This window comes from Ornithorhynchus anatinus, chromosome 2 (genome assembly GCF_004115215.2).
Source record: "Ornithorhynchus anatinus isolate Pmale09 chromosome 2, mOrnAna1.pri.v4, whole genome shotgun sequence".
NCBI classification, from domain to species: Eukaryota; Metazoa; Chordata; class Mammalia; order Monotremata; family Ornithorhynchidae; genus Ornithorhynchus; species Ornithorhynchus anatinus.
In genome coordinates, this window is record NC_041729.1 from 53,610,971 (window position 1) to 53,636,378 (window position 25,408).

At 43.8% G+C, this 25,408-nt stretch overlaps 1 long non-coding RNA gene across 1 annotated transcript in view; it reads right to left on the reverse strand.

Moving 5' to 3' along the window:
* Positions 1 to 1,016: 1,016 nt before the first annotated feature.
* LOC120638219 overlaps positions 1,017 to 25,408 on the reverse strand; it is a 68,063-nt gene continuing 43,671 nt past the window's right edge. Inside the window, exons 4-6 of the long non-coding RNA XR_005659762.1 lie at positions 9,449 to 9,507; positions 6,575 to 6,767; positions 1,017 to 1,299 (exon numbers count right to left, since the gene is read on the reverse strand). This is a non-coding gene — a long non-coding RNA (uncharacterized LOC120638219). The remainder of the gene's footprint in view (positions 1,300 to 6,574; positions 6,768 to 9,448; positions 9,508 to 25,408) is intronic.

Genomic DNA, 25,408 nt, shown 5'->3' on the forward strand with positions numbered 1-25,408 from the left:
CACATAGTCCGATGCTGGACCCGTAGCAAGGACTTGAGCATTATTATTATACACTAATATACATAGATAATAGTTCGTGGTAAAATTTCAATTAAAAATAGTTCCAAATCTGAGCTTTCACCAGATTGCACTCTATTTATTTTCAAAGCTCTCTTGAGCCTGCCCCACACTCTTAAACCCCATTTTACAGATGAGGTAACGGAGGCACCGAGAAGGTAAATGACGGGCCCAAGGTCACGCAGCAGATGTGTGTTTGGAACAGTGCTTGGCACATAGTAAGTGCTTAACAATTACCATTATTTTTATGCGGTGGAGCTGGGATTAAAACCCAGGTCTTTCTGATTCCCAGGCCTGTGCTCTGTCCACTAAGAAGTGCTGCTTCTGCAGAGATGAGGTGGATGTGAGGGAGGAACACACTGTTCTGGCCTTTTCTGGCTGTGGAAAGTGTAACAAGAAAAGTTAGCCAATCAATTGTATTTACTGAGCACTTATTACCTGCAGAGCACTGTACTAAATGCGTAGGAGAGTACAACAATAAATAGATACATTCCCTGCCCACAACCAGCATACAGTCTAGATAGGGAGGGATTCTTAGAGTTTCCATTTTTAATTCCACCTTCACCTATGGGTGGTGCAGCTAACCTATCCACTGCCTAGGCTCCTTTCCCAGTCCCAGGTAGATTCAGGGGAATGAAGAAAGAGGGAGCTCACTCATCTTTCCCCAGTCCCTTCCTCCTAGCCTCCATCCCTCACATTCCATTTCCTCAATCAGTCATTAAGCACTTACTGTGTGCCCACCTCTGTACTAAGCTCTAGGATAAATCATCAGTTAGACATAGTGCCTGTCCCCACATGAGGTTCACACTGTAACTCGGAGGAAGTAGGATTTAATCCCCATTTTCGAGAGAAGGAAACTGAAGCACTGAGAAGCTAAGTGACTTGCCCAAAGTCACACAGCATACAAGAGACAGAGCTGGGATTAGAACCCAAGTCCTCCTACTCCCAGGTGAGTGGTCTTTCCACTAGACCATGCTGCTTCCTCAAAGTTTCAGGCTTTTTTGAATGTTCTGTTGCCACCTAGAGACAGCGTTGTCTTCTGCCGGCGTGGGTGACCCTCACCTACTGGTAGGATGACCGTTGATTCAGCAAAGTGGGAGGTAGAGACAGCCCAGCCTGCAAGGTGCCTGGGTGTTTGATCGACAGCTCAGAAACAGATTCAAATGTTCTGTGGATGTACAGGGACCAGATTGAGTGGCTCCGAAGACTCAGGCTGACTCACGGGCTCTGCTTTTGACGGTCCTGTCGCAGAGGAGCAAAAACGGTTACAAGGGCTAATCACTGGGAGCTTATACTTTACAAATGAGGCTGGAATGAGAACCATTTTTGGGCTTCCCAGTGGAAATGCTTAGAGTGATGCTTGGAACTTATATAATTCTATGGCTCCCCCCGACTTCAATTTTCCTAGCAAGTTAGTAGTGGGATCATGTCAGGACAAGTCATGCTAATTTCAGCTAAGCTACAAGCAGTACTGAAAAGCAAAGAACAGGAAGGAGAAATAGTTGAGAACCCTGTTGCATAAAGAAATATGACAAAGCCTCTTTCTAGACTTAGGTGTAAAGCTAGAGGCAATAATTGTGATAATTGAAGTATTTGTTAAATGCTTACTATATGCTAGGGACTACTAAGCACTAAGGTAGTTACAAGGTAATTGGGTTGGTCACCATCCTTTTCCCTCATTGGGCTCAGTGTTAATTCCCATTTTACAGATGAGATAACTGAGGCACAGAAAAGTTAAATGACTTGCCTGAAGTCACAGCAGACATGTGGTGGAGTGGGGATTAGAACCCAGGTCCTACTGCCTCCCAGGACCATGCTCTATCCACTAGATCACTTTGCTTCTCACAGGTGTGCGTGTATGTGTGTTTTGTGTACGTGTGTAAGGAGAAAGAGGTGAGGACGGGGCACTTCATTAGAACATTCAGAAAGATGAATAAGTCAGTCAAACAGTGGTATTCATTGAGTGCTTCCTGTGTGCAGACCATTGTACTAAGCATTTGAGAGAGTGTGAGACAATAGAGAAGGTAGACACATTTCTTGCCCAGAAAGAGTTTACATTCTACAGGGGAAGGCAAACATTAAAATATATTACAGGTTTGTCCATTAGTGCTGTGAGACTGAGTGTGGGGTGAATATCCAGTGCTTGAAGGATACAGATCCAAGTGCATAGGTGACGCAGAAGGGAGAGGGAGAAGGGGAAACGGAACAGCACTGAGTAGACTGCCTGGCACATGGTAAGTGCTAAACAAATGCCTTTTAAAAAAAAAAAAAAGTGATCAGAACTTTGCGGGAAGCAGTTCCCTTCCTTTAGGAATCTAGAATTGATCACTCTTCCATGGATTGACAGATACGTCCACATGCTCACCCCAAATCCCCACGTTAACAGTACTGAAACCCAGACCTCTAGGAAAGGATCATAAAGAGGAATAAATTGTACCCTCTCAAACTAGTTGCCTCCTACCAACCAAGCTATGTAAAAAAACAGCAGTCGAGAATTAGCGTGGCCTAATGGAAAGAGTGTAAACCTGGAAATGAGGGAATTCTCTGGCTCAATGCCAAGGACAACGGGGTTATCACTGGTAAATCTGGGATTCTGACCAGGGTCGGGAGAGCATTTGACGAGAACCTCCAGGAACTTTCTCACCAAATATGCATGCGTGTTTGAATACTACAAGCAACGCTCCACTCCAACTTCCAGCTGTGATGGCAACTCTTAAGATGTTTCTAAATTTATACCCTGCTTTGGCTTTACGAGACAACCCTTTCGACTTGACCACACAAGCCTCATGACACTACCTTTGTCTGCCACCTGAAGAAGAGGATGTCACTAGAGGTAGGCAGTGGGAAAGCAGTGTGGCGTAATGTATAGAGCATAGGTCTGGGAGACAGGAGGTCATGCGACTTGTCTATTGTGTGACCTTGGGCAAATCTTCCCTGCTGCACCTCTTTAAGTATCTCCTTCCCTTGTTTCCTTGTTTTCTCCTGGACCCTGTGCTCCTCAAAACCCCAATATCCACTTAACCCATTCCCATAGCCCCGCTCCCTCATGGCTTCTCTGTCCTTTCTTGCCTAGAACTGCTTTTTTAATTCCATTTTTACGATTCAGTTATGTTCTTGTTTCATGACTAGGACAACCTGCCCCCACCAGGACTGTCATAGCTTTGGGGTGATCAGGCTGACGGGGCCCACCATCTCCCCCTCCTCACCTTTCCTGTTTGCAGGTCCATAACCCTCACAGTGGTTGCTGATGAGCTGGACCTTCCCAGATTTTCCTACCTGCCCTGGGGAATCAAGTTATGCTCTAACAGTTGTGCCAGGCTGGGAAGGAAGGGGATACCCCGGGAAGAGGGTTGGTATAGCCATGAGATAAATTAAAAAAAAGTTCAAAAAGGGGTACAGTCAGGGGAGGGAGGTGACTCCAGTTGGGGACAATGAAGATTGGGGAGGCAGATTCAGAGGAATGAAGTGAAGTGGGGCAGAAGGGGATAAGGACCATGGGAAATTAAGGAACAAGCTCAACATCTGTGGTGGGTGGGAAAGGAGAGAGTTGGGAGAAAGTTGAGAGAGAGCAGGGATCAACATGTCTTTTGCTTCAGATGAAGTAAAAGTCAGCTGCTGTATCGTGAAACCTCAATTATTTCGCTCAATTGATTGGGCATTAATTCAACATAGTTTGGGCAAACACCCATATCAAGTCTTGGTTCAGGCCACCGATTCCCTACTTATAATGCTGTCCTTTTGAGAAAATTGGTTCCAGTGTATGTTTTGATTCAAGATGAAATTTTCAGGAGCTAATCCTGTCAGAGTCTGAGAATGGCCTGGGATGGGAATGAAGAAAAGTCACCTTTACATAACTTCCCTCAATTAAAAACTACAGTCTTAGGTAAAGAAGGTGCCATGTTGGGTGAAAAGGGAGGTGGATAATGAATTTACATGATTTTAGCATCCTCTGTGATAATAATGACGGTTATGGTATTTAAATGCTTAATGTGTGTCAGGCACTGTACTAAGCACTAGCACTGCAGTAAACTCTGTAGAGTTGACCACTGTAATATATTCATCACAAAAAATACGTGCTGATTGGACAAATATCCATGGGCAGTTTCCAAATAGGTATTAGCAGCAGGTATTGGTATTAACAAAATAGGTATGGTATCCCTGTCGATTTTTTTCACTGTGCTGCTTCTCTCCAGCTTTTGTAAGAATGAAATCAAATAGCTTAAGCCATATTGAAGATACCTGGATCTGGGAAGTTGGGTGTTCCCTACTTAGAAAGATTCGTGTGTATGGTCTTTATTAAGTCTGGGGAGTGCTCAATATTCCTTTATATTCCTAAATTAATGAGCTCTATCTCATCACTGCACATATCCAAGCCACCTGCAGATGCATTCATGTGTTGACTCGGAAAGACCCTGGCTTGCCCCCTTCCTGGAGAAGTGACCAGAGTTGCCAGGGGCTGGCTCAGTGGATAGAGCATGGGCCTGGGAGTCAGAAGGTCATGGGTTCTAATCCCGGCTCTGCCACTTGTCTGCTGTGTGACCTTTGGGCAAGTCACTTCACTTCTCTGTGCTTCAGTGACCCCATATGTAAAATGGGGATTGAGACCGTGAACTCCATGGGGGGCAGGGGGGCATCTCCATCCGGATTTGCTTTTAACCACCCCGGTGCTTAGAGTGCCTGGCACATAGTAAGCGATTAACAAATGCTGTAATAATAATAATAGAGTGGGGACTGGACATCTCTGTTGCATTGTGCTCTCCTAAGTGTTATAACAGTGCTCTGCATGTAATAAGGACTCAGTAAATACCACTGATTGTTCCACCTCCAGTACGATCAATCAATGAATAGTATTTATTGCGCCCTCCCAATATGCAGAGCACTGTACTAAGAGCTTGGGAGAGGACAATACAACTGAATTAGCAGTCATGTTCCCTGCCCAAAATGAGTGTACAAGCCCATAGGTGTATCAGAAAATGGTTGAAAGTCCAAAAGGCATGTTTGTGGGAGCACTGAGGTGGGAATGGTTGGAGAAGCAGCAGTGGGGATTAGTGGCATCAAGCTCCATACCCAACTGAAGGTCCACAAGATGAAAAAAGTCCTGTACCGGGACTCAAAAAGACCTGGATTCTAATCCTGACTCCTGTAAAACCTTGGGCAAGTCTAGACTTACATTCTAGATTGTAAGCTAGTTGTGGGCAGGGAATGTGTCCATTTATTGTTATTTTGTACGCTCCCAAAAGCTTAGAACAGTGTTCTGCACACAGTGTTCAATAACTGTGATTGACTGACAATTTATCTGTACCTCAGTTACCTCATCTGTAAAATGGGGATTAAGACTGTGAGCCCCATGTGGGACAGGGCCTGCAACCAACCTGATTAGCTTGTATCTACACCAGTGCTTAGTATAGCTGAGAACTTAGTAAGTGCTTAACAAATGCCATGCCAAAAAAAAAAATTAAAATCTGGAAATGAGGTTGTGGTATCCCACAGAGTTCCCAGAATCCCAGTGAAGGCTACAATCACTATTAAATGGAGACCAACTGATTTCATCATCACAGACAGGATTTACAGCACCAGGTGAACTTAACATCAATTCAGTTCTCAGGGGATGTATTTTGTAGTTCCATTATCACCTCCCATTTTTTTGCTTAACCACTTTTGATGCCTTTTAGCAACTCAGCCCAGAAGCCTCTGGTCTGAATGAAATCAGGCAAAGGGCAAGTAAGGATCTATAAGCCACTGGAAATAAAGGGCTACACTCCGGGTCTATCTTTCCAATTCCTGCAGCTCCTGGATTCACATAAATAGTTGTTGGCATGGTTTTCCCCCTTTTCCTTTCCGAAGTGCTTAAAATATTGTTCAGCACACAATAGGTGCTCAGTACAATGAAGCTGCATGGCCTAGTAGATAGAACATGAGCTAGGGAATCAGAGGACCTGGGTTCTAATTCCAGTCCACCATTAGTCTGCTGTGTGGCCTTGGGCAAAACACTTAACATCTCTGTGCCTCAGTTTCCTCTTCTGCAAAATGGAGATTCAGTACCTGTTCTCCTTCCTTAGAATATTAACTCCGTGTTGGACCTGATTATCTTGTACCAACCCCAGTACTTACTATAGTGGTTGGCACCTAGTAAGCACTTAGCAAATACCATAATTATCAATAAAACCCATTAATTGACACCTCATGTCCTGGCCCTCTCTCTCAAATCTGAAGGGTTGAGGTGAGATCCAAATTCTTCATTATCTCTCAGAGACAGCTGGAGGCATGACTTTCTACCTTGGCAGGAGGCAGATTTCAGGGCGCCTTTTTATATGGAGCAAATGTTAGCCACCTGCACGAAGCTATGTATGGAACAGAATAAATATTTCAGCTCCTTTTCCTCCACAGTTCTTCACCCTCGATAAAGAAACCATCTTATCAAAACACAAATTAAAGTAATAAGTTGAATTCAACATCGGTGGAGTGCCCACACAACTGCTAAATATACCGCAAGAAAAATTGAGGCAAAAAACCCCACCAGTATCAACGCTTCAAATTCATGTTCTATCTGGTATGTGAAGTGTTGTTGCAGAAGATGGCTTGGCAGGTAAGGAAGCTGGGTTGCAGATGTCTTTGAGAGGAAATGTCCAGCGTGATCCTAGTAGAGAAGCAGAGTGGTCTAGTGACGAGAGATCAGGCCTGGTTTCTGATCCCAGCCTATGATCTTCACACTGAAAATGCAAAAACAAGAGTCTAACAGAAATATCACTGAACAGTGCTGCTGCCAAACCCAACCACCTAATATCCCCTAATAAGCCAAATCGTATCAAGCTATATGTTGCCTTAATAATAATTGATTCCCCAAGGTCACAGAAAATGTGGCAGAACAGGGATTAGAACCCAGGCCCTCTGACTTCCAGGCTCGTTCTCTTTCCACTAAATATGATGATGGTTTGATTGAGGTTCTACTCGGAATAGAGTCTGCCTCCACTGAAGGGCATTTGAGCACTTCCTTGACGTTTTCAGAGCACTGTATGGTCCCAGAGGGGAGCAGGGGCAAGCAGAAAGAGGAACCAGAAACAGGTCCACTTCTGACTCTCATCTCTGCCCCACTGATGGATCAGAATGGAGGGACCCTAAGATCTGTAGAAATCGGAGGTGCCATGGATGTCTGAATGGTATTGAAATATTGAGAAGACCATGGCCTACTTGATAGAGCATGGATCTGGGAGTCAGAGGACCTGGGTTCCAATCCCACCTCTGCCAATTTCTTTCTGTGTGACCTTGGGCAAGTCACTTTACTTCCCTGTGCTTCAGTTTCCTCAACTGTAAAATGGATATTAAATACCTATTCTCCCTCCTACTTAGTCGGTGAACCCCATATGGGGCAGGGATTGTGTCCGACTTGTTTAATTTGTATCTTCCCAGTGTTTAGAACAGTATCTGACACCCTAGTAAGTGCTTAACAAATACCATAAAAAAGGGAGCCACAGCCTTCCACCCAGCTCTTTCCCTCTGAATGGCATCTGGAAGAGAGCATGTGATTGGTCCAGGCCATCACTGGGGACCCACTTAAGTGTCATTGACTCTATATCGGACCCCCCTGAATCCATCATCCTGTGATCGCAGTGTGACGGTGTGCAGAGCGCTGTACAAGGCATTGTAACATTGATGGATTGATAGATTGATTGCTCACCCCCATCATCTCTGGGTATCCAAATAACTGACCTGAGAAGCAGTGTAGCCTAATGGATAGAGCACAGGCCTGGGATTCAGAAGGACCTGGGTTCTATTCCTGGGTCCACAACTTAGCCACTGTGGGACCTCGAGAAAGTCACTTCACTTCTCCGGGCCTCATTTACCTCATGCAAAATGGGGATTAAGACTTGGAGCCCTATGGGGGGCAGGGACTGTGTCCAATCTGATTAGCTTGTATGTACCCCAGTGCTTAGTGCAGTGCGTGGCACATAGTAAACACTTAACAAATACCACACATACAAAAATCTGAACTGCCTACCCTCTGATACTGCAGCATACCAGCAAGCGATGGAGCGGGTAGAAGAGGCTGTTGTTTTGTAGTAGCACTACAATGGGAGAGCCCCCCAAGGTCATGTCCTTTGACTAGATTTGTGACTTCAAAGAATAGGACCAAAGCTTTGTGTCTACTCTCCCACATCCTCCCTCCCCTTGTGTGCCTGACTAGCACACTTGACATTTGTTTGGGGAAACGAATCTGTTTGGAAGGGATACACTCATGAGTTTTGACTGTTTGTGAAGTTTCCTAATTAATTCTTATTGAATTCCAATGGCAACAGAATTTATATGTTGAGTAGAAATGGAAACTCTGAGAAATCATTATGGAACACTTGGCTCCTTCCTGAGAGCTCATGCTTAGCGCCAGCTATTGTTAATTTCTTTCCTTCTCAAGATGGGACTATTTATCATTTCTGTGACACCCCATGGGTTTCTGTGGCAGAAAATAGCATGCAGCATTCACCCCATTAGCACTGAACCCCAGTCTCATCTCCTAAGCAACCCAGAACATACCTACCCTGCAATCTTCACCGCAGAGGATTCTATTTCTGCCACCCGTCCCTCGCCCATCTTGTCTCGCTCGCCAACCCTTTTCCCTTATCCTCCCTCTGGCCTAGAACTCCCTTCTCCTCCATATACACCAGAAAACCACACTACACAGCTTCAGAGCCTCATTTAAGATCACGTCTCCCCCAAGAGGGCTTCCCCTATAAAGTCCTCTTTTCCCCATCTCCCTCTCCATTCTACATCATCTAAGCATTTGGATTTATACCCTTTAGGGTATTTGTCCAACCCTCAACCCTGCCATGCTTAGGTACATATTTGTAATTTATTCATATTAATGTCTGTTTTCCCCTCTAGATAGTAAACTCATTGTGGGTATGGAGTGTGTCGACCAATTCTGTTGTACACCCCCTAGCACTTAGTACAATGCTCTGCACAGAATAAATGCTCAAAAAATGCCTCTGATCACCCTCATCTTCTCTGGGTATCCAAATAACTGACCTGCAATGTGGTTTAGTGGAAAGAACACAGGCCTAGAAATTGGAAGACCTGGGTTCTAATCCCGGCTCTACCAATTTCTTGCTGTGTGATTTTGCGCAAGTCACTCAACTTCTCTGTACCTCAGTTACCTCAACTCTAAAATGAAGATTTTAGATTTTAAATACCACACACACAAAAATCTGACCTGCATACCCTCTGATACTGCAGCATATCAGCAAGCGAAGGAGCGGGTAGAAGAGACTGTGAACCGCATGCGGGACAGGGACCGTGTCCAACCTAATCAACTTGTACCTACTGCAGTGCTTAGAACACTGACACATTGTAAGTGCTTAACAAATATCATAAAATAAAATACATAATTAAACAAACTTACACATCTTTGATACTGCAGTGGAATCAAGGGCAAGTCCTCTTCCATGCTGCAGACTGACCCTGGAAGGGGAAGAAATAAGCATTCTTGAAGAATGGAATTTAGAACACCTGAAAAACAGAATTTAGAACTTGGAAGTCAGAACTAACTCCATTTCTTCCCAGGGAAACTAAGGGGAGCCCACCAGATCAAGGAAGTCTCTTGCGTTAATCATCCGGGTCACATATTCTGATTTCCTCTTGCCATTCTGTCCTCTTCTCCCACTTCATCACAGCTGGTGCTCTTCTTTCCTCCCGAGCAAACCTCCTATCTCATCTCAACTCTGCCTATTGCTCATTCATGGCTTCCTGGATCACCCGTCACCCTCAGCTATGCCAAGACACACCAACACCCCCCCACCCCACTACAGTGTCTCCTCATCCAGGATTTCTTCCCCAGTCCTTCATAATCTTCCAATTTTCACTACCTTTCAGCTTCTTCTGATACTCTCTTCCCCCATTCCCAAGCTCATTTCTCGCTGCTGTCTACCTCTGCCACTATGCTCTTTTAGTTTCCCTCTCTTTCTGAAATTTTCAACCCCTCATTCTCCTTTTTCTCCTTTGACTCTACCTTCAGGAGTAGTAATAGTAGGCATTGATCGCTTAGAGTGCACAGAGCATTATATAAAATGCAGAAGGTATAGAGAGGTGGGAATGGAATTTAAGAATAAGAGGGAGGAGAGGAGACTGGTGACAAATGCATAATGGGTGAGGAAGCAATAGAATGCTGAAATACTATAAAAGAGAAGGACAAATATAACAAAACCCCAGATCAATAAGATGATGTGGCTGGAGAAGCAGAATTTCAGGATCCTCGTGACTTGGGGTCCAAAGCGCGGTCATAGCTACAGTGATTGCTTCAACAGACACCACTCTTCCTGAGTTTTAGTGGAAGCCTCATGCTGTAGGTGCTTTTCTCTTTCCTGCTGGGATGGTGGAAGGCAGACTGGGATGGAGTCTTCTTGAAGGTACGGAAGGGAAGAGGTGGTGTGGATTCCCAGGTTGGCAATGTGGCGGTTTGTTCAAGGGTGACACTGAGGGCACTCAGCTGCAGCTTGGCACGCACAAAGCATATTTGGGGCTGGGGCCCATGATAACATGGAGGGCAGGCAGTAGTTATCAGTTACTTTACCTAGCCTTGGAAGAGAGGGGCTGAGAATATTGTTGGAGGCAGAGACAATCTCTTTTTAAATGATATTTAAGTGCTACTGTGTGCCAGGCACTTTACTAAGCACTAGGGTAGATTCAAGGTAATAGAGTTGGACACTGGACCTGGCCCACATTGGACTCAAAGTCTTAATCCCCATTTTAGAGATGAGGTAACTGAGGCAAAGAGAAGTTAAGTGACTAGCCCAAGGTCACACAACAGACAAGTGGCGGAGCTGGGTTTAGAATCCAATATAATCCAGCATAACAGTAGAAAGGACACATTCACTGCCCGCAATAAGGTTATAATCCAGCAGGGAGACATACAAAAATCTGTACTTTATTAATTTATTTTAAGGTCTAAGTGCTGTGGGGCTGGGAGGCGGGGTGAATAAAGGGAACAAGTCAGGGTGATGCAGAGAGAAGTGGGAGAAGAGGAAAGGCGGACTTAGGGACGGCCTCTTGGAGGAGTTGTACCTTCAGTAAAATTTTGAAGCAGGGATCAGGGAGTAATTACCAGGTACGAGGAGGGAGGGTGTTCCAGGCCAGAGGCAGGGTGCGAGCAAAGAGTCGGCGAGAGAGATGACTGCGAAGTACTGAGAAGGTTAGCATTAAAGGCGTGAAATGTGTGGGCTAGGTTGAGACTGTAAGCCCATCAACGGGCAGGGATTGTCTCTCTCTGTTGCCGAATTGTACATACCAAGTGCTTAGTACAGTGCTCTGCACATAGTAAGTGCTCAATAAATACTATTGAATAAAAGAGTAGTGAGGGGAGATAAGAGGGTACAAGGTGATTGAGTGCTCTGAAGTTGATGATGAAGAGTTTCTGTTTGCCTCTGAGGTGGATGGACAGCCACTGGAGTTTCTTGAGGAATGTGTCTACCAATTCTGTTATATTGTACTCACCCAAGTGCTTAGTAGTGTGCTCTGCACACAGTAAGTGCTCGATAAATACAGCTGATTGATTGATTGATTGGGGTCCTTGTGATGACGGTTGTTGTAATTGTTGCGTTTTGAACAAACTGGTGAGGAGCATTAAACTGTAACTCCCATCATATTCATCTAACTGCATCTTTTTATACTGTTTTATGTTGTTTTTCAGGTTTTGTTATTTTCCTTGTATGTGTGTGTTGCCTAGAGGAAACGAGGGAGTGAATCAGTCGAGTTTATTGAATGCTTTCTTTACTGTACCGAACTGTACTAACTGCTTGGAAAGAACAATATAACAGAGCAGTGTAGTCTAGTGAATAGAGCAGGGGCCTGAGAGTCAGAAGGAGCTAGGTTCCAGTCCACTGCTTGTTTTCTATGTGACCTTGGGCCAGTCACTTAACTACTCTGTGCCCTCAGTTACCTCATCTGTAAAATGAGGATTAAGACTCTGAGCCTCATATGGGGCAGGGATCGGGTCCAATTTGATTACCTTGTATCTACCCCAGTGCTTAGAACAGTGCCTGACACAAAGCAAGTGCTGAACAAATACCATATGGTGGTGGTATTGGTGGAGCTGGTAGACACGTTTCCTGCCCACAAGGAGCTTACAGTCTAGAGGAAAGTACCCAAGTGCTTAGTCAATATAGAAGTGTTAATCCCCCCACTGCCAGAAGCCTCCCATCCCATCAGTTACCTTAACACTCTTGTGAGTATCTGGCTTCTTATCTGTAATCGATTGATTTATTTAATTGCTCCCATGCATGTTTTAATTTATTTGTGTTCATGCTTTTACTCACTTTTTGAATATTTGGAAATTTGTACTTGTCTCCTCCATTGGACTGTAAGCTCTTTGAGGAACTGTGCCTTTTGTTCTTTTGTATGTTCTCCAGATGCCTAATTATAGTGACATGCTCAATAATGCTCTTTATTATGATGAAAATGAATGATCCAATAATTAAATTATCTTGAATAATTGAATAGTGTGAGAAGTAGCTCACACTCAAACATTTAGAGCTCTTAAAATAATTCAAAATCCTAAAGTACATGTGCACTACTTCTCAAAAATATTTACCGCTTATAAAACAGAACCCTTTATTTTCAGGCACACAAATGAAGAAAAGGTCTTTGGATAATTACATTCAGAGGAACTGTTGCATTTGCAATCACGGTAAGATTTTCCTTGCACAGGCACTAATGTTTTCACTAAATTCACTTCATTAGCTTTAATTATCCTTGCCATACACTTGTAAGCCTTTAGAGCTATTTTAGAAATGAAATTAGCAAACTTGGAGCCCGGGTACCTTTCTCCAAGGTGATCAGGTGTAATTGTTCTGCTGAGTAGGAAAAAACACATCGGGAGATTTTTCCATTTGCTGATTTTGTATTTTATTTGGGGGCAAAGGAATCCCGTCCATTTCAGACTTACAGCTATGGCTCCACTAAGCTTGAAATGTCAATGCACAGCTTTATTTATTTATTTATTTATGAAGATAGGTATTGAGCACTTGCTATATTGATGGTAAATGCTGGGGTTATCAGATCGGACGCTGTCCTTGGCCAACACGGGGTTCACAGTGGACCTGAGCCCCATTTTAGATATGATGAGATTGAAGCCTAGAGAAGTAAAGCAGCTTGTCCAAGATCACCCAGCAGTGCAGAGGGAGAGCTGAGATTCCACCCCAGATCTTATGACTCCCAGGTCTGCTCTCTTTCCATTAGCTCATCCCATCTCCAGGCAGGATGTCATGCATCCATGCTCAGAGCATTTCTACCTGCTCAGTCTTCGAATGCTGTGGAGGAATGTCACGTTGCATTGAAAAAGTTGTGCGATATGGGAGAGTTGAGCCAAGATTGAGAAAAAAAATGACATCCCCTCTGATCCTCAAGGCAGAAGTATCTAAGTTCTAATCCCACCTGCACCACTTGTCAGTTGTATGACTTTGAGCAAGGCAGTTCACTGCTCTGAAAGTCAGTTATGTAAAATGGGGGATGAAGAACTGTGAGCCCTATGAAGGACGTGGACATTGTCCATCCTGATTAGCTTGTGTCTACCACAGCATTTAGTACAGTGTCTGGCAAAGAGAAAGCACTTAATACAGTTAAAAAAAACAAAGACACAAAAGTTTCCAGCATGGAAACTTCCGCCATATTGGAAATATTTTAGAAATGTCAGCAGGTGTCCACTAATCATGACAGAAAAGGTGGTTCTGACAGTTGAGGAGAATAATGGAGGAAAGGATGCACTGAACCCCTAGCATGGAAGTTACCGTTTTCTTTTATCAGCCATGTAGAAGCAGGGGTGAAAACATTCCCACAGATCAAGTCTTGAGTAGCTGAAAATAATAATGATGGCATTTGTTGAGCAGTTACTATGCGTCAAGCACTGTTCTAAGCTCTTGGGTAGATAAAAGGCTAATCAGGTTAGACACAATCCTTGTCCCACATGAGGCTCAAATGTCAGGACTGTCTGATGTTAGATGGTTTGGTTGGTCACCTTATTCTACCATATATTTGGATTTCACCTCCAAACTCAGCTGTCTGCACAATAAAAAATAATGGTGGTATTTGTTATGTGCTTACTACATGCCAAGCTCCGTACTAAGCACTGCAGTAGATCTAAGATTATTAGGTCGGTCACGACCCCGGTGTCCAATGGGGCTCACGGTCTATATAGAAAGAACAGGTTTTGAATTCCCATTTTACAGATGAGAATGAGGCCCGGAGAGACTAAGTGACTTGCCCAAGGTCACAACAGGCAAATAGCAGAGCTGAGATTAGAATCCAAGTCCTCTTACTTCCAGGCCAGCACTATTTCCGCCTAGACCATCCTGCTTCTCTACACTGCAAGAAGAATAATTGGATGAAAAGAGCCAGCTGGAAAATACAGTCATTGGAGAGAGTGAGTAGGAAGCCTTTGGAACACTATTGCATGGCGACAATTCATTCTATTTGGGATCTAATACTAGGTAACATTTCCTCCAGCCCGTTCTTTTTGGAATGCTAATGGAAGCTAATTAATATTAGTTGTGGTGAAAGTTCCAGAAGTCTGGAGAAAGCACTTAATTTAGTGGCTGTATCAAATACGATCTGAGTGATCCAAGCCTCCTAAGCCTCTCGGACTGGCTAGAAAGTCATAGGAGCAGATTTATGTCTTCAGATCTGGGTCAGACCCTGGAAGAGAGACTTCCTCTTTTCGCATTCTCCCTCATCTACTTCGGACTATCAGGGAAAAGCTCAGACATGAAAGATGGGATATTAGAAAGGAAAGAAAGCGAATGAAACAGGTCCACGACTCACAATGACTAATTTTTCCATATGGGCTGAACTTTATTTGGAATCAAAATGTAGGACATGCCACCTTTGTGAAGATCGAATTTAAATCTAAGGCAACGTAGTCTCTGTCAATCAGTCAAGCAACCAAAAGTATTTATTGTGCACTTACTGGGTGTAAAGCCCAGCGCTTGGGGGACTATAATATAGGAGAGTTGGTAGAAGAGTTCCCTGCCTCCAGCAAGCTTAGAGTCAAGAGCAGGAGGTAGACGGTAATGTAAATCAAGAAATTACAGATCTGTCCAGGTGTGCTCTGGTGCTGAGGGTGAGGTGAATAAAGGGTATAAATCCATTTACAAAGGTGACTCAGAAGGGAGCGGGAGAAGACGAAATGAGGATTAGTTTGGGAAGGTCTCTTGGAGGAAATGTGCTTTTAGTAAGGCTCTGAAGGTGGGGAGGGTGATTGTCATCAAGGTATTAGTTCTCAAGAATGACGGACACATTGGAAGTTTTCCTCCCCCAACCCCAAATCCAAGGGGAAGCAATCATAATTGACAGATTATTGTGTGTAGGTGGGGGGAAAGGCTGAGGGAAGCTAGCAGACAAAGGCAAGGGGACTAAGAGTTATGAATGAACAGAAATGGATTAAGTGAGAGACAGGCAAACAGAGAGACGAGGGACAGCAGGTAATATCTAGCTTCCTATTGACTTCAAGAGAAAGGATGCTTCTTGGGATGGTGTTAGACTTCAGAGTCTTTTTTCCCCAGGTAAAAATGTGGTCTGTGGGGGATATAATATCATATAATATCTGTATGCATCTGTAATTTATATATTTATTTATATTAATGTCTGTCTTCCCCGCTACACTGTGAGCTTCTTGTGGGCAGGAATGTGTCTGTTGTTATATTGTATTCTCCCAAGCGCTTAGTCTTTGCCCACAGTAAGTGCTCAATAAATATGATTGAATGAATGAATCTGATCAGGTTTAGACAGGGGAAAAGATTATGGGACTGTGGAGGTCTGCATTAGTCATTGATTACTATTATTTATGGAATCTGCTAGAAGCTGGGAAGCCGACCTGAGTGCCATGCTGAATAATGGCTTATACATCAGTCAATCAATGGTATTTGTTGAGTCCTTACTCAATGCGGAGCGCTGTACTAAGCTCTTGGGAGAGTACAAAAGAATTAGCAGACACATTCCCTGCCCATAACGAGTTTACAGTCTAGAGGAGGGGCTTACAGTCCAGAGAATGAGTTTACAGTCTAGAAGTCAACCCTAAAGTCAAAGGGATGAGTTTACAGTGTAGAGGACGAGCTTACAGTCTAGAGAATGAATTTACAGTCTAGAGATACAGTCTAGGTTTGGTGAGGAATGGCAGTAGTTACTTCCAGAGCTCTTCTATGCCATGCCCACTGACTGCAGTTGGTCTCCTTACTAGCCATCTTACAGTGCATGCCGACAGGCACACGAGAGTGTCAATTGGATAATAACCTTGTGGTATTTGCTAAGGGCTTCCTATGTGTCTGGCACTATACCAAGCTCTGGGGTAGATACAAGATAATTGTTAGACACAGTCCCTGTCTCCCATAGGGCTCACAGTCTTGGTCTGATTTTACAGATGAGGAAACTGAGGCACAGAGAAGTTAAGTGACTTGCCCAAGTTCACACAGCAGATAAGTGGCAAGACCGCGATTAGAACCCAGGTCCATCTGACTCCCAGGCCCGTGCTATGTCCACTAGGCACATTGCACACAAACCAGTGTTACTATAGCAAAAACAACACAAGAGCATGATCTGCTGGCGACAGGCTACATCTTTCCCCTCTCTCCTCCCAACTTAAAGTACGAGGAAGAAAAGCTAACACCACTCTTCTCTCCTGGTGCATTCAATCAATCAATCGTATTTATTGAGCACTTACTATACATAGAGCCCTGTACTAAGCACTTGGGAGAGTACAATACAACAGAATTAGCAGACATGTTCCCTGCTCATAACGAGCTTACCCTCTAGAGGGGGAGACAGACCTTAATGTGAATAAATTATTTATAATATGTAATTTAAGTGACCTTGGTATCCGGGAAGCAGTGTGACCTAGCGGAAAGAGTGTGGGTCTGGGAGTCAGAAGACCTGGGTTCTAATGTCAGTGGCTTTTGGAGGATGGGAAGAAGACTGGACAGAAATGTTCTAAAGGTTTGGGTCCAAATTTCAGAGGAATTGAATCTAGATCCTTTTTGGTTGTTTTATTTTACATGATAAGAATTGTCTTATCAGGTAAGATGAAACAACCCAAAATGACTTTGGTACTTGACATCAAGTACAGTATCGTAAAGGACAGTTTCTATGGGTGTTCAGTATGAGAGAGACTGTGGATTCTTAATTTCCCTTCTCAGCCACACGTGCACCCATTATTATAGTTCACTGGCACTGGTATCTTTTTCAAATATGAAGCACAGAATTCTTATGCATATGTGAATTTGTAATATACTTTTTGCATTATATCTAGAAAATGTGCACCAGTTCTCTTTTCCCCCTGACCACACCCGGGCAGTGTGGTCTAATGGGAAGAGCACAGGCCTGAAAGGCAGAGGAACTGGGTTCAAATCCCAGCTCTGTCAGTTACATGCTCTGTGACCTTAGGCAAGTCACTTCACTTCTCTGGTCCTCAGTTTCCTCATCTGTAAAATGGAGAATTCAATACCTATTCTTCCTCCTACTTAGAATGTGAGCCCCATCTAGGATAGGGACCATGTTTGACCTGATTAAGTTGTATCTACAAGGCGGGGAGGGTAAAGGGGAGAGAGGAACGAAGGAAGCCTTAATTTGCCCAGGGAGAAAGAGCAGGAATGTGGAAAAGGGGTCTGAGAGAGAGATCATTTATCTGGAACAAAAGGAGATGACAAAGGAGAAAAAAAGCTGGAAGGAGGCCTTGAAGCTAGGAAGGAGGGGGCGAGATTTGATTTCTCCAATTGCTTTGTGTCAAGCATTCTTAATATACATTATGTGATTATGATTCCAAGTAACTCCTGAGCTCTTTAGTTACAATAGAGATAAAGTAATGCAATATTACAGCTCATCAGTACTGCTGTCTAGGTGGGCAAAGCAAATAAAGTTTTGAGAGATAGCTTTTAAATTACTCTCCCACGTATCCATCTTCAAAAAAGCAGTGGGAAAGAGCAGAACCCAGACCGATAATGACTCAATTTCTGAAAATACCCAAGCCATCTAATAATAATTTTACTGTGATATTTGTTAAGCGCTGCCTATGTGCCAAGCACTGTACTAAGTGCTGAAAACAAAGACACCAAATTAGTGAATGGCCCAGAGATAGGAGGCTTAGCAAGAGGCAAACTTCTCTCCAGACTGTAAACTCACTGTAGGCAGGGGATGTGTTTAGCAACTCTGTTAGATTGGACACTCCCAAGCGCTTAGTACAGTGCTCTGCACACAGTAAGCCCTCAATAAATCCCACTGATTAAGTGATTGATTTGCTAGAAGAAAAGGGTTGGGGACTGGATCTCCCATCAGTGACTTTCTCAGAGAACGGTTCTCAGTAGAAGCAGATGCTAAGGACAGTGGAACCCAACCTGCAAATGTACCCTTCGGGAAAATCTTCAGAAACAGAAATTTCTCAAGAGAGATTCACTGAAAATGAGGCTGAAACAGAAACTAAAATGACAGCGGAAGAGGGAGCAGGAGGGGGAGACACGGCCTAGTGGATAGAGCGTGGGCCTGGAAGTGGGGGTCAGAAGGACCTGGGTTCTAATCCAGGCCCTGCCATTTATATGCTGTGTGACCTTGGGCAAGCCACTTTACTTCTCTGTGCCTCAGTTACCTCATCTGTAAAATGGAGATTAAGACCGTGAGCCCCATGTGACAGAGATTGTATCCAACCCGATTATCCTGCATCCACCCCAATGCTATGTTACAGTGTCTGTAACATAGTAAATGCATTAGAAATACCACAATTATTATTACCATTAATAATAATGATAATAATAAACTCACTCTTAATTCAGGTGGACAGAAAAGACCAGTGGTGGCTCTCTTCAGGGCTTACATCCCTCAGCAATTATTAGAATTAGGGTCTAAAGGACATCAAAAAGTCCATGGGGAAATGGGGACGGGAGGACATCTCTGCCTTGCAGAAATAAATCCTGGAATTGGCAGATGACACCACAACAGAATGAGCGGATATGCAAAGGTGGTGTCTGTCCCTGTAGATGCAAGAATTTCACCTCCTGTCTCATTCTTGTTCTCGTGCTTACAAGTTTAAAGCAGAGTTGGAAGCGTTTTCTAGATCAGCTCACCCATCACTAACTTGTATAAGTTCCCTAAATAGAAGAGTGCTCTACATGTTTGCAAAATGCCAATCCGTTCTCAACTCTTTTTATTTTTAGGAAAATAAAGTGCTGCACTTCGTGAGAAACGCAGTGTGGTTTTCGTAGTCATGTTCCTAAAATCGTACTAATTGCAGGTCTTTAATGTTCAACTCTCTTCCTCCTACTGGATTCAAAGGAGGCTCAGAACTTTTAAAGGCCTAAATGACTTGGTGGGAGATGGCATTATTAACCCTTTGGTGGGGGAAATCTGGAGTCGGGAATAAGCAGCCTGGGGGAGCAAAGCAAAGATGTCTCAGCTACTGAGCAAAGCACCTCCGAAGGGTGTGGTGGATAGGGCACGGACCTGGGAGTCAGGAGGTCATGGGTTCTAATCCTGGTTCTGCCACTTGTCTGCCGTGTGGCCTTGGACATGTCACTTCACTTCTCTGTGCTTCAGTTACCTCATCTGTAAAATGGGGATTAAGACTGTGAGCGCCTTGTAGGACAGAGACTGTGTCCAACCTGCTTAACTTGTATATCTACCTCAGTGTTTAGAACAGTGCTTGGCACATACCATACCATAATCATTATTATTATTATTGTTAGCAAGCAGCAAAAGGTCAATTTCGGAAAGACATTTAGCTTGGGAGGGAATTATGTGTTGACGAGAAGAGCACTGGCCCTTATACTTCAGTATTAAGGAACCTGAAACCAATCTTGGCTCATTAATAATGATAATTCTGATATTTGTTAAGTGTTTACTATGTGCCAGGCATTGTACTAAGCGCTGGCATAGATACAAGCAAATTGGATTGGACACAGTCCCTGTTCCACATGGGACTCACAGTCTCAACCCCTTTTTTACAGAAGAGGTAACTGAGGTACGGAGAAGTTAAGTGATTTGCCCAAGGTCACACAGCAGACAAGTGGGGGATGATAATAGTTGTATTTGTGTTTACTATGTGTCAAGTACTGGGGTAGATACAAAATAATCAGATCCCACAGGGTGAGGTGAGGACAGGTATTGAATCCCCTTTTTGTTGATGAAAGAATTGAGGCACAGAGAAGCTAAGTGACTTGCCCAAGGTCACACAACAGGGGAAGAGGCAGAGCTGGGATTAGAACGCAGGTCCTCTGACTCCCAGGCCCTTGCTCTTTCCATTTAGCCATGCTGCTTCCTGGCTCATTCACCCAGTCCCTCTGGCTGTTCAAACACATCTCCTCTCTGCCTGGGGAAAGAAGGAAATAGACCAGGCGGTGCAAAACATCCGTGCCTGGCTTGCTTGATCAAATTCAAGCCATTCCTCGCCCAGCCCATCAAACGGACCACACGCTTCACTCGGCATCACCTAGGCAGATTGGCGTTAGAACAGTTGTGGACCTCCCGACGCATCAAGATTCATTTGTTTGATAGATGAAATGAGCTTGAAGACGTGTCAGACGACAGTAGCATTCACGTTGTAAACGTCTTTACAAATCTTCCCCGTTACCTGGAAGGCCGTGTCAGGTTAATTCCGATCTGCCCTCTGACCAGATGGGAAGGGCAGGAATAAATCATACATTTGCCAGAGGGGTTTGAGGAGATGGATTGGGTAGTGTCAGAAGAGAAGAGAAACGGACCTCTTGAAAATTCTGCACAGAGAATCATAGGTAAATTTTGGATCTGCTGTTCCCCATAGAGGGCTGGCTGGCAAGATCTGGCAGGGAAGCAAAATGAAGAGAGATGTTGCCGGGGTTAGGAATATGGGTTTACTGAATGGGCAACGTGGAGCCAATGCCTGAGGGAATCTCTGACTATCCCACAGCTCTGATGGTGATCCCTATGCTTCAGGGTAAGAGCTGGCTGATGAATCGCCAAACACAACCATTTGTGCCCCTGGATGAAAGCTGTGAGATTAGCCAATGGGAGGCAGGGTGGAACAGTGCGAAGCACGCAAGACGTAGAATCAGAAGATCTGGTTTTAATACGGGCTCCACCTCTTACCTGCCGTGTGACCTTGGGCGACGCAGGTCTGGGCCCCAGTGTTCTCATCTGTAAAATGAGGCTAAAATGTCCACCGTCCCTCTAAGATTGTGAATCCCATGTGGGACAGGGACTGGTCTGATCTTATAACGAACCCACACTTAGCACAACATTTTGCATATGGTAATTGTGTAATAAATGATTTTGTAGATCCAGCTTATTCCCAGTCACTCCATCCACCTGGTCATTCCTAAAATAGTGCACCTTTAAAGCAGAATATTCTAATGGAAACAGGAAGTACTGCAAACCAGATCAACAGAAGCAGCATGACCTAGTGGATAGGGTACGGCCTAGAGGCCAGAAGGTACTGGGTTTTAATCCTGGCTCTGCCACTTGCCTTCTGGGTGTTCTTGGGCAAGTCACCTAACTTCTCTGTCTCTCAAATACCTCATCTGTAAAATGGGGGTTAAGACTGTGAGATCCATTTGGAGCTTGTTCTGTGTCCAACCTGGCCAGTTTGTATCTACCCCAGCATTTAGGACAATGTATGGCACCTAATAAGTGCTTAACAAATACCATAAGAAAATTAGACTGGAGTTTCACACACAAACACACGCACACAAAGTTGTCCTCTAAAGAAGAATCACTGACAGGGAGGCTCACCTATGAGTGTGTGAGTAGTGGGATTCACACTCCACACCGGGCACTCAAAAAGTTGTCCCTTTTTGCGATAATTGTATTTAGCGTTTGTAGTGACTGGTGTTCTTTTCTCTTTCGTCTCCTTGTCTCTCCACTTAAAGGTTTTGCTCAAAGACGGCTATTCCTTTTTTGATGGGAGTGTGCAATACAGATATATCCTCAGCAATTGACTCCAATTTTCTTCTGGGGTTCCACCTCATTATGAGACTGTGTTTTATTGGGTCCTTAAACAGGTCCTTACCTGTTCTCCTTGCTTTGTTTCCCCATTTCAGTGCTCCATATAGTGGCTGCATGGGTAGAAGCAGTGTGGCTTAGTGGCAAGAGCAAGGGCTTGGGACTCAGAGGTCATGGGTTCTAATTCTGACTCCGCCACTTGTCAGCTGTGTGACTTTGGGCAAGTCACTTAACTTCTCTGTGCCTCAGTTACCTCATAAGAGCCCAGGCTTGGGAGTCAGAGATCATGGATTCTAATACCGGCTCCGCTGCTTGTCAGCTGTGTGACCTTGGGCAAGTCACTTCACTTCTCTGTACCTCAGTTACCTCATCTGTAAAATGGGGATTAAGACTGTGAGTCCTATGTGGGACAACCTGATTACCTTGTATCTACCCCAGCACTTAGAACAGTGCTTGGCACATAGTAAGTGCTTAACAAATACCAACATTATTATTATTAAAATAGGGATTGTCTGTGAGCCCCACGTGGGACAACCTGATTACTTTGGATCTCCCCCAGAGCTTAGGACAGTGCTTGGAGTCAGGGCTCATGAGTTCGAATCCCAGCTCTGCTACTTGTCAGCTGTGTGACTGTGGGCAAGTCACTTAACTTCTCTGTGCCTCAGTTCCCTCATCTGTAAAATGGGGATTAAGACTGTGAGCCCCACGTGGGACAACCTGATTCCCCTGTGTTTACCCCAGCGCTTAGAACAGTGCTCTGCACATAGTAAGCGCTTAACAAATACCAACATTAGTACCTAGCGCTTAACAAATTCCATCATTAATATTATTATCATGTCCTGACATTGCTCACTCTCACAACCTCCACCCAGTTTGCCTGGGGGAAGGTCAGCATAGCTTCCATGTTACGTTCAATCTACGTTCCCTGGAGAATAGGTTAATAGGGTGAACAAGATATTTGCTTTATAAGTTTTGCAGTATCTAGTTTGCTCCTCAGTGAAGATGTACAACTGCGGCACTCAAATTTTACCAGGCACAGAGGGAAATGCCAGTTCACTGAGCTCATATTTTAAAACACAGCCCCTTACTACAGCAGTAGCTCCGTCTCATAAATAAGTGACAGAGGAGGGCTTACTGATAGCATCTAAACTACTTTCCTTGCTGTACTCCACAACCTTCTTATTAAAGTGTTCCTCTGCTCATCAATTTGTTTAATTTGGAATAATAATGAAGGGACATAATTCACTTTCCCATAGCCCAGTACCTAGTGTTAATAGTTTTCCTAGTTTTACATTTTACAAGCCAGGGCAGGATACATTTTATCTTGGGCTTAGGTTCATGTTTTCACCTACTGAGGGAATTTGAAAATTTCAGATGTTGTACCTTAACTCATCCTGAATATTGAGTTACGAGTTCAGGGATTTGGGGATTAAGCTACCCATTTTTTGTGTCTTCTGTTTTAGCTTTGCCTGTAACTTTGTTTATTAATCTAGAAACTTTGACACCCAGTGATCTGGTCAAGGTTAGAAAGGGAAAACACCAAGAATCACAATAGTGGTGTCAATCAGACTTGGGGACCGATGGCTCGAACAATTTTTTTTAACCAGATTTACAGATAGCTGCCTATCTGTCAATCCATCAAGGATATTTGTGGGATACTTCCTGTGTGCAGCACACTGTACTAATTTGTTTGAGAGATTACCATAGGTCAAGTGCTTGGTACAGTGCTTCGCACTCAGTAAGCACTGAATAAATACGATTGAATGAGTAGCTAGACGTGATCCCTTTTCTCAAGGAATTTACAGTCTAATGGGTAAATCACAGGTAGGCGCATATAAGGATAGGTGCAGAAGTGCTCTCTATGGGTGCTGGAGGACCCAGGTACATAGGTGATGCAGTAGGGAGGCAAAATAAGGAGATAAGATATCAGCCTGGGAAACTTTCCTGGATGAGGTGCAATTTAAATAAGTCAAAGAATTTGGGGAGAGCCGTACTTTGTTGGCTGTGTCCAAAGTGAAGGACCTGGATGGGCAAAAAGCACTGTTGAATGCATTTTATTGCCCCCGATGACCCTCTGGGAGGAGAGTAATAATAATAATAACTGTATTAAGCACTTATATGTGCCAGGTAATGTACTAATTCCTGGGATAGGTCCAAGTATTTGTCTTGACACAGTGCCTGTCCCACAAGGTGCTCACAGTCTTAATCCCCATTTTCCAAATGAGGTAACTGAGAGACAGACAAGTAAAGTTACTTGACCAAGGTCACACAGCAGACATGTGGCAGAACTGGCATTAGAGCCCAGGTCTTTCTGACTCCCAGGCCTGTGCTCCATCCACTAAGCCACAGTGCTTCTCTGTGGGCTGGTATAGGGGGGCTGGTAAGCAAGGTGCCCTTATTTGCAAAGTCGCTTTAAGTAAAAGTACTTCTCAAGTGTAAGGTCTTAGCAGAAATGAATATTCCTCTGGGAAATCTTTACTCCTCCCACACCGTACTCCTTTTTGAACAGACTTAATTCCAAAATTTTCCCATTGGTTCCACTGCCCTTAATACTTTGAAAGGTACACTATGGCCCTCTCTCCATTTGTAATAACAGTTACGGCAACCTTCCCCAAAGCACAATTCTCCATGCTTTGGAGACATTTTTCATTTTGATCAAGGTTGCTGAAACACTCAGAATATAAATACTGACAGAAGAATTCTTTGTTTCCTATCATTATAGCTGGGCTCAGCACAGTATTAAGCTGATCAGACCTTAGAATGTAAGCCCCAAAACTCATTTGAAGAGTGACAAAATTCCTTTATTCCAACCTAAAAAGACTCAATGGTTTTTATGAAATATTAGAGCTTGCTTGGCTCAGGTTGTACCTTTTTTTTCTAATAATGTACACGTTATTGCAGTCTTCTAACTAACTGCACTCTGCCAGATTTTCCCAGGTGTTGATTGCATAAATAACTAATAATATTAAAGCTACAAACAAGTGCATTGTGTGGATGGTCAGAATTTTCGCCATGTGTGGTAAATGGCACACGAGGGCCCTCAGCACCTCCTGAAATATTTATCAATTTCTGAAGCTATTTTGAGAACTTACCATTTAGTTACCATTTATCACTAGACAACAGTGCAATAAATTCAAATCATGTGAAAAGAGCCTGTTTGGAAAAAAAAAAATCAATGAATCTGAAGTGTTTATCTTGAGATGAGGTTTGAGATTAGATAATCTTTCTTTTGAGATGAGCGGTGAATTGATTCAGGTCTTCGGGTGACAACTGTATCAAATGAAAAACATCCAGGTCACTCTCTGGGGCACTGCAAGCCCACCTCTTTCAACGCTCACATTCAGTCTGTCGCTAAGTCCTGTCGGCTTTTCCTTTACGTTTCCTGAATCACATCCATCCAAAAGGCTACCACCCTGGACCA